The following is an 8,859-nucleotide window of genomic DNA, read 5'->3' on the forward strand; positions in this document are numbered from 1 at the left end:
AATCTATAAGTTAGGAAAACCCTACTATGGAAGTTTTTTCCTATCAAAATTAAAATGAAAATTCAAATGCTTAAAAGATCAAATGATAAATCAAATGCTCAAACTATAAATCAAATGCTCCAACCGACATTGCAAATGATAAATCAAATCCTCAAACTGACTCTGCAAATGATAAATCAAATGCTCAAACTGACATCGCAAATGGTGAATCAAATCCTCAAACCGACTCCTCAAAATATAAATCAAATCCTCAAACTGACATCGCAAATGATAAATCAAATCCTCAAACTGACATCGCAAATGGTGAATCAAATGCTCAAACTATAAATCAAATCCTTAAATCGACATTGCAAATGGTGAATCAAATGCTCAAACGACTCCGCAAATGGTGAATCAAATGCTCAAACAGACATCGCAAATGGTGAATCAAATGCTCAAACAGACATCGCAAATGATAAATCAAATGCAAATGAGGTGTCAATCAACCAGCATAGGCGGAGCTTTAAGGCGGAAGAGTTTGTTGTTGACAACAACCGGTAGCGCTACGACTTTTTCAAGGCGTTCAGATTTGCGTGCACTATTCCATGTCGTATCCGTATAAACTCGTGAAAGAGAAAGCGAGAAATCTCCTACTGCTTCTGTCCACATTCTGAAGTGTTCATCAGATGGGTACATCTATCACAGGAGGCCACGAAAAACCATACGGAAAGATGATGATGCTACGTAACATTGTGGAAAACTGGATGGATTTAGACTTCTTACATGCAAGTAATTAAATCCAGAAAGACGGTTCCTTGAGTTAAGTTACAGTAAAATAGCAATAGTTGAGCTACTGTGCAGTGAACTGTAGAATTACTGAAAGTGTAAAGATGCTTTACAGTATATTTATTTTATCTTGCTGTAAATTATCATGTAGGAACTTCTGTAAGCACATGACGTTTCAAACGTTAATTTACATAAAGACGATTATTCAATGTCTGATAGAAAAATATAGGAGGTATTGCAGATTAGCAAATTATAACATTAAACAGACGTCTGAGTGATTTGTTTGTGTTGATGTAGAATGCACTTTTGTCAATACAGCTTAGGTTAGATACATGTAATATTAATACAGTAATGTTTTCTTCTGTTCAGTTGGTGATACATTTATGAAAGTATAATTTTGAGCACACAAATCACAGAGGTAATATGACTTGTCTGGTTGTTATAGAGAAGGAAGCACACATGTTTGTGTGTTAGCTGATGCAGAGTGACTGAACAAATGCTACCATCATATTTGTTTAATATTGTTGTTTCAAACTGCTATTACAACAATTTCTTTAATGTTGATTTATATGCCATTTCTGGGCTGGAGCAGGACTTGCAAGGCAAGAAAACAGAGAAAACCTGAATTCAAAACATGAAGTAAGATCATGTTATTACTTCCAATTCAGAACTCAAATGAAACTCAAAAAGTGTGCTGTTAAATGACTTCTTTATTAAGAGCTTTGCATAATCTGAAATGTCCTTAGACTGGTGTGTGCAGTGATGATGATGAAGAACAGCAGTGTGCTGATGAAGTAAATGTTGAAGATGCTGTAGTGCCATGGACAAGACCCTGCATCCCTCCACCTGCCTGCGTGTCCTCATCTGAGCCAGATGCTGGTGTGGTCTCTTCATCTTCAGTATGAATCGGTTTCTCAGGCATGGACAGCCTCACCTCACAACTCTGTTCCAGTCTGACTGCAGCACTGAGGGATGTGATGGCAAAAACAAGTGAAGTCCAGAAGTCCAGCATGCAGCAGAACATGGGGTTTTGTCTGAAATACATGATTGTTTGAATAAGTTTGAATAAAGCTTAGTTTCGTATCTTGTTGACTTGTATTTATTTATCATGGTTACTATTATTAATTCTTTTAATCATACATTCATATTTTCTTTAATTGTTGATGAATACATTAATAATTTCAATAATGTATAACTACATTATTTCATTTTTTGACTGGAAATTAAGATGTACTCACCTTGGCTACATTTGTCTAGTGACTATTCATGCATAGCTGTGTGTGTGTGTGTGTGTGTGTGTGTGTGTGTGTGTGTGTGTGTGTGTGTTTGTGAACAGCATTTATTATTTTTGTAAGTGTTGGGGTGGGCTTTGCAGTCTAGAGTAAATACTCACATTTTTCGAGTGTAAAATTTCTCCAAAGGAAGATCTTCAAGCAGCTGTCCGACATCTTTGTGCAGATGTACCAATGTGCCAACATTAGAAAGGCTATCAGGTAGGGTTATCAAGTTACTGATGCTATTAGGTGTTATTGTTCCGTCCCTGCTATTTTATTTGTATTATTGGGATTGTTATCAATAACAATTATTATTAATCATTATTATGCAGAAATAAAAATTTCATACAGGCTTAGGGAAACATTGCTGTATCTTAACAATTAACATAAACAGCAAAAACAGAACAAATGTAATAGATTTTCTTTTGATATAAGAATATATGATTATATAATCAAACAAGACTGGAAAACTAACTTTAAGCATGTTCTACATGTGAATAAAAAAGTTACACAATAAAGGTAACAACAAATTAGGTTACATTTGACAAGGATATCTTATGTAATAAAATATTATTTTAAATTAAGGTTTAATAAACCTACTATTTATTTAAAGTTGCGCTTAACGTCAGTTATGTAACTTTTTTTTATCATCTTGGTTATCGTATGGTTTTTGCCTCCTATGATAGATGTACCCATCTGATGAACACTTCAGAATGTGGACAGACCCAGATAGCAGGCAGTAATCGGCCCGAGCTCGGCTGCCCCTCGGCGCCTCCGGCTCCGACTCGGCATCGGCGAGTGTTATCCGGGCCGAGTGCGGCCCGCAGCTCGCTCGCGCACATGCGGTTGTGATGCGGCTGTAAAGCACTGGCCCGATTCCGGTCAACCATATCCTGGCCGCTTCTGGCAAGGACTCGGCTGATGGCAACCGATTAAGTTCTTATTTTATCTAGTAATCTGTTAGCTCCACGTTTAATGATAATTTGAGAAAATATTAATGGTACGATAGAAAAAAAAAAAAAAAAAAGAATATTTAGTGTGGATGGTCGCAATGTTTAGACGCAAACAAAACAATATTATTTATAAATAGATTATACATGTCATCTAGAGAAAAACTATGTAAAATTCGCTTATTTTTGAGATAGCACGCTCCTGTGCTGACTGTTTTTTTTAAAGCAGAAGTTGGTTTCATAATAAACACATGCGTTACTAAATTCCTGATCCAAACTCCAATCCAGACGGTGGCGGTAATGCTCCAAAAAGCTGGTTGTCAACCACCATGGCACGAAGATCACAAGAAGAAAAGGGTTGGTTTTTCAAACATTTCACGTGGAGTCCGGTCAGAAAGGTAAGCTTTTTACTGCTTGTGTTCTGTATAATTAGCGAATTTAGAGCTTAAAACATTTCCACGGTGTTTGGTTGTAACAGCGTTTAGTAATTTAAAACAGTTTGATACGAAATGTAACTTGCTTTAAGAAACACGACTGGAGCTAATGTATGCTAACGCTAACAGTTACAAACACGTCTGAAAGTTCCTTTTCCTTTTACACAATGTTAGATTGTAACGTGTGTAGTAACTGAAAACTATTTTAATTATTTTAAAGAAACATGAAACGAATTTGTGTGTATGCTAACTTTGCGTTAAAGAAAGTTTCTGTAGACGAATCCATTAACTAACTTGGCAAAACGTGTTTTTTTTTTCCTGATTTAACATTATAAAGTACCGTGGATGTTGAAAAAATCATTGTACAGGCGTATACTTCTCCAACAGTATTAATTCTGTGATTATGTGTAAATAAAAACGAATCGTTTTGGATTAATAAAATATTATTGTTTATCTTGTTTATGCAGTTAGTCACGAAAATGATCGAAACTCGACTGTTTACTATTCTCTTTAAATTATCCGAGAGAAATATATTACTATGCACTTTAATTCATATGTGTTAGCCTATGTGAATCAATTATATCTTTTGTTCAAGCTGTAATGGTCAGTTAATGTAAAACTGAACGTCTTAAAGCAGATTTTGATGTTTTTTTTTTGTTTTTTATGTTATTGACAGTGATAAATTCTGATTTAAATGAATGGGTAACAATATTTGTTGGTTAAGTGTCATTGTTCTTGTTTAACAAAGGTTAGTGAGATCATTTTGCAGCACATCACGACCAAAGAAGTCAATGGCACACTCTTGAACGTGAATAGGCATGCTATAGTTGTGTGCTAAAAGTCCATTATAAGCTGTAAACTGCTGATACATTTTCAACATAGATTGAGCTTTTCAGACATTACATTACTAATTGCTTCACAAACAGCTGAAATGGTTTATTGTTATTGGCTATCATCAACAAACATTTTTCACAATGGTAGGTTAATCTTCATGGGTACAGAATAATGCATGTGCTTGACCATCTTACAAATCTATGTCTCAGATTCATAAGGCTGTCACTCTGCATGAATCTCCGAATAAATCTTGTGCAACCTTCTGTGTACTGATTATTTACACTATAGGTATTATATGCATTAATTAACTTTGATAGTATTTCAGGGTTTGAACTTTTCTTTACGGGAGGTTAACAACAATGTGATGTTTTATTATAGATGCATATGAGGAAGCTCGACTCAAACATCCATACGCAACTGTGATTTCTGACTGGTAGACAGATGAGGATGATGATCGCCTGTCATACATCTAAAGACAGAACAGGTTTGTTTGCAATTATTTTAAACACATACTGTCAACATTATGTCATTGATCTATTACAACCTGTGAGTTTTGCCCTGGCACTATACTAAAGTGATGTTTTGTTTTGTAAATGTATCTGATTAAGGGACAGTATAGACACATCTATACCATGATGAAGAAAAATTACTTGGAACAAAGAGGCTGGATAAAAGGCAGGTATGAAGATTTCAGAAATCAATGCAGCACCACAAGTCACATCACCATCAATGACTATGGCAGAAATCTTAAGACCACCATCAAGATGCACAGATACTGTACATTCCAGTACACCAGGCGTGTCCAAACTACGGCCCGCGGGCCATCTGCGGCCCGCGAGGCTTTTTGTAAATATCAATAGAATCTGGCCCGCTATACAAAAATGAACGTAATTCAATAAATAACCACCGGGTGTCGCTATTACATGCATTCAATTAAGCAGCAGTTCTTGTTATGATCTATCTATCTATCTATCTGTCTGTCTGTCTGTCTGTCTGTCTATCTACACACAGTTGAAGTCTGAATTATTAGCCCCTCATTGATTTATTTCTTCTTTTTTAAATATTTCCCAAATGATGTTTAACAGAGCAAGAACATTTTTACAGTATGTCTGATAATATTTTTTCTTTTGGAGAAAGACTTATGTTTTATTTCGGCTAGAATAAAAAGCGGTTAAATTTTTTTTATGAACCATTTTAAGGTCAAAATTATTAGCCCCTTAAGTCTTCAGAACAAACCATTGTTATAAAATAACTTGCCTAATTACTTTAACTTGACTAGTTAACTTGATTAACCTAGTTAAGCCTTTAAATGTCACTTTAAGCTGTATAGAAGTGTCTTAAAAATATCTAGTCAAATATTATTTACTGTCATCATGGCAAAGATAAAATAAATCAGTTATTAGAAATGAGTTACTAAAACTAATATGTTTAGAAATGTGTGGAAAAAATGTTTAACTCTCCGTTAAACAGAAATTGTGGAAAAAATAAACGGTGGCTAATAATTTAGGGGGGCTAACAATTCTGACTTCAACTGTATATATATATCATGTCATATATATATATATATATATATATATATATTTATATATATATCATGTGTATATATATATATATCATGTCATATCAGACATATATATATGTCTGTGTGATGTATGTAAAATTTGGCCCGCGACAACGTTTGTTTTTTTGCATCTGGCCCTCGGCCCAAAAAGTTTGGACACTCCTGCAGTACACCTATGAACATTTACAGTCTTTGTTCTAGTGCAGTTTGAGATCAAGACAGAACTTATTGCATCTCGTGATGTTTTTGTAAGACATCACTAAATTTGTTAAGGTTTAATGCAGCTAGAAAGTAAAGATCAACTAGAGAATATCAGCAGTGTCTAACCCACTGTTGTATTTACAGAAGTTGTATGAGAATAAGCTACAGGTTGATTTATACTAATCTGTTATTTTTCTTTTTTAGCACGACTGACTGAAGTTTTAAAATCATGCAACGTCATAAAGCAGCAGCTGGGCCTGATTCTCACAAAACCAAAACAGACGTGATGAAATTCCAGATGTAAACACATTTGACCTTCCTTTGGCCAATTGGATTTGGAAAAGCTTGAAAATCAACTAAAGGAGCAGCCTGAACAAATGAAGAAACTGGTAAGTTCAAGCTCTTGCTAATTTCAAAGTGTTTTAAGTTTATTTGTTTTTTTTTTATTGTTTTTTTTTTTTTGCTTCGTAGGTAGCCTACTTTTTTCCTAATTTTTTCTTTTTTTTTACATTAGTACTTGTTCACTACTAATTATCTGTTTATCTTTTAATCACAGATGGAGTGAGGACAAATGTCCATACCACACCACTGATAAAGAAGTGGAAAAATGCATTACAAGGTAGCTACAACTTGCCCCTGACAGGGATGGAGGAAGAAAGAAGAGAAAGCTAATGTGTCAAATGTCTACATCACTATTTTGTTTTAATTTTTAAACAACATTTTAAGTGTATTAGGATGTTCCCTGATACTTGAACAATTTGTTTCTTTCATTTGCATTTATATATATATATATATATATATATATATATATATATATATATATATATATATATATATATATATATATATATATATATATATATATATATATGTGTGTGTGTGTGTATATATGTATGGAATGTATGTATGTATGTGTGTGCGCCAAATTGTAAAGAAACATCTTGATACATTTTTAATAAACGTAATACAAATAAAATTATAAATATAAAATTGCACAAGACGTGTGTATATATATGAAATGTATAATCATCTCACTCATGTCTTGCTGTTTGTGCAATTGATTTTGTTCTGCAATTATTTATATATATATATATATTTGTTTGTTTATTATTATTTTAATGTTTTATTAAAAAATGTTTCAAGATGTTTCTTCAGAATTCTGCAGTACTTTTTACAAGTTTGACTTGGATATTTTACGGATTGTCATTGGTATTTTTAAGATGTTTCTTGCTATATCTTAAATTGGTTTCTATATTTAGGTTTATATAAAATTTAGCTGTTTTTTACAAATTTTTAATTCAAGTCTATTGGGAAAACAGGGTTGTTTTAAAAAAACATCTGTGTTTGTGTGTAATTTTTAGATTTTTTTGTTTAAATCTTTCTGTGTGTCTTTATTGTGTTGTTTTATTGTTGTTTTTATATTGATATTCTTGTGCACTACAAAATTATTTATAAAATTTTAGTACTATTTTTTTCATGCAATCAATAAACGTTTAACATTTATTTATTTTGTCATTTGTCTTGATTATTTTCGTTACAGAATATGTATGCAGTTTGCACTTTATTCAAAGGTTAAACGCAGTGCTTACACTTTGTGTTTACATTATAGCCTGTGTTTGCTGTTATATAAATTCAAATGGTTGTAATACCATATATCAAGTACCAATGTAATACCAAAAGGTTTTATAAGGTGTATAAATACGGAGTCGCGCCAGCTCCGGGCCGCAGCGCACATTACCCTCGCGCCGATTCCGGCGCGGATGCGCAGCGTCGGCTCGCTTACGGCCGCCGCATCTGGCCCGCTTGATTCGGGCCGGAATCGGGCAGTGAGTCCACAGGCATCCGGCCCGAGTCCGGCAGCCGAAGTTGGGCCGAGGGGTTAGTCTCCGGCAGGCGACAATCTAGCCGGAACTGGCCCGAGTATATTTTGCTATCTGGGGAAGCAGTAGGAGATTTCTCGCTTTCTCTTTCACGAGTTTATACGGATACGACATGGAATAGTGCACGCAAATCTGAACGCCTTGAAAAAGTCGTAGCGCTACCGGTTGTTGTCAACAACAAACTCTTCCGCCTTAAAGCTCCGCCTATGCTGGTTGATTGACACCTCATTTGCATTTGATTTATCATTTGCGATGTCTGTTTGAGCATTTGATTCACCATTTGCGATGTCTGTTTGAGCATTTGATTCACCATTTGCGGAGTCGTTTGAGCATTTGATTCACCATTTGCAGAGTTGTTTGAGCATTTGATTCACCATTTGCAATGTCGATTTAAGGATTTGATTTATAGTTTGAGCATTTGATTCACCATTTGCGATGTCAGTTTGAGGATTTGATTTATATTTTGAGGAGTCGGTTTGAGGATTTGATTCACCATTTGCAAAGTCCGTTTGAGCATTTGATTTATCATTTGCAGAGTCAGTTTGAGGATTTGATTTATCATTTGCAATGTCGGTTGGAGCATTTGATTTATAGTTTGAGCATTTGATTTATCATTTGATCTTTTAAGCATTTGAATTTTCATTTTAATTTTGTTAGGAAAAAACTTCCATACCCTGCAATGCTTTCCTGAAACTTAAACATATCTTTCCTTAGATAAAGATATAAATCATGTCCTGGGGGTAAATTAAAGCTTCACTGTGTGAAGTCAAACTACAATTAGCCAACAAAAACTAAAGAAATTGTAAAAATATAATAAAAGAAACAAGGCGAAGCAGTGGTGCAGTGGGTAGTACGTTCACCTCACAGAAAGAAGGTCTCTGGTCCGATCCTCATCTGGGTCAGTTGGCGTTTCTGTGTGGAGTTTGCATGTTCTCCCTGTGTTCGCCTAGGTTTCCTCCG

The 8,859-nt window shown here is 34.5% G+C and overlaps 3 long non-coding RNA genes across 4 annotated transcripts; 2 read left to right on the plus strand and 1 right to left on the minus strand.

Moving 5' to 3' along the window:
* Window positions 1–512: 512 nt before the first annotated feature.
* LOC147840614 (uncharacterized) lies at window positions 513–1,848 on the plus strand. 2 transcript variants are annotated; one of them, XR_015509321.1, is made up of 3 exons: window positions 513–768; window positions 1,358–1,404; window positions 1,512–1,848. It is a non-coding gene; the product is annotated as an uncharacterized LOC147840614 (long non-coding RNA). The 2 variants fall into 2 exon arrangements; XR_015509322.1 differs by having other exon boundaries at window positions 513–764.
* Window positions 1,653–3,270, minus strand: LOC147840615 (uncharacterized). The gene is made up of 2 exons (XR_015509327.1): window positions 2,159–3,270; window positions 1,653–1,799 (listed from the first exon to the last, which is right to left on the minus strand). It is a non-coding gene; the product is annotated as an uncharacterized LOC147840615 (long non-coding RNA).
* Window positions 3,271–3,332: 62 nt separating this feature from the next.
* Window positions 3,333–7,522, plus strand: LOC147840616 (uncharacterized). The gene is made up of 6 exons (XR_015509323.1): window positions 3,333–3,387; window positions 4,636–4,741; window positions 4,866–4,936; window positions 6,224–6,408; window positions 6,576–6,779; window positions 7,163–7,522. It is a non-coding gene; the product is annotated as an uncharacterized LOC147840616 (long non-coding RNA).
* The last annotated feature ends 1,337 nt before the right edge of the window (window positions 7,523–8,859 follow it).

The sequence above is a fragment of the Danio rerio genome, chromosome 15, assembly GCF_052040795.2.
Source record: "Danio rerio strain M-AB ecotype USA chromosome 15, GRCz13ab, whole genome shotgun sequence".
Lineage (NCBI taxonomy): Eukaryota > Metazoa > Chordata > Actinopteri > Cypriniformes > Danionidae > Danio > Danio rerio.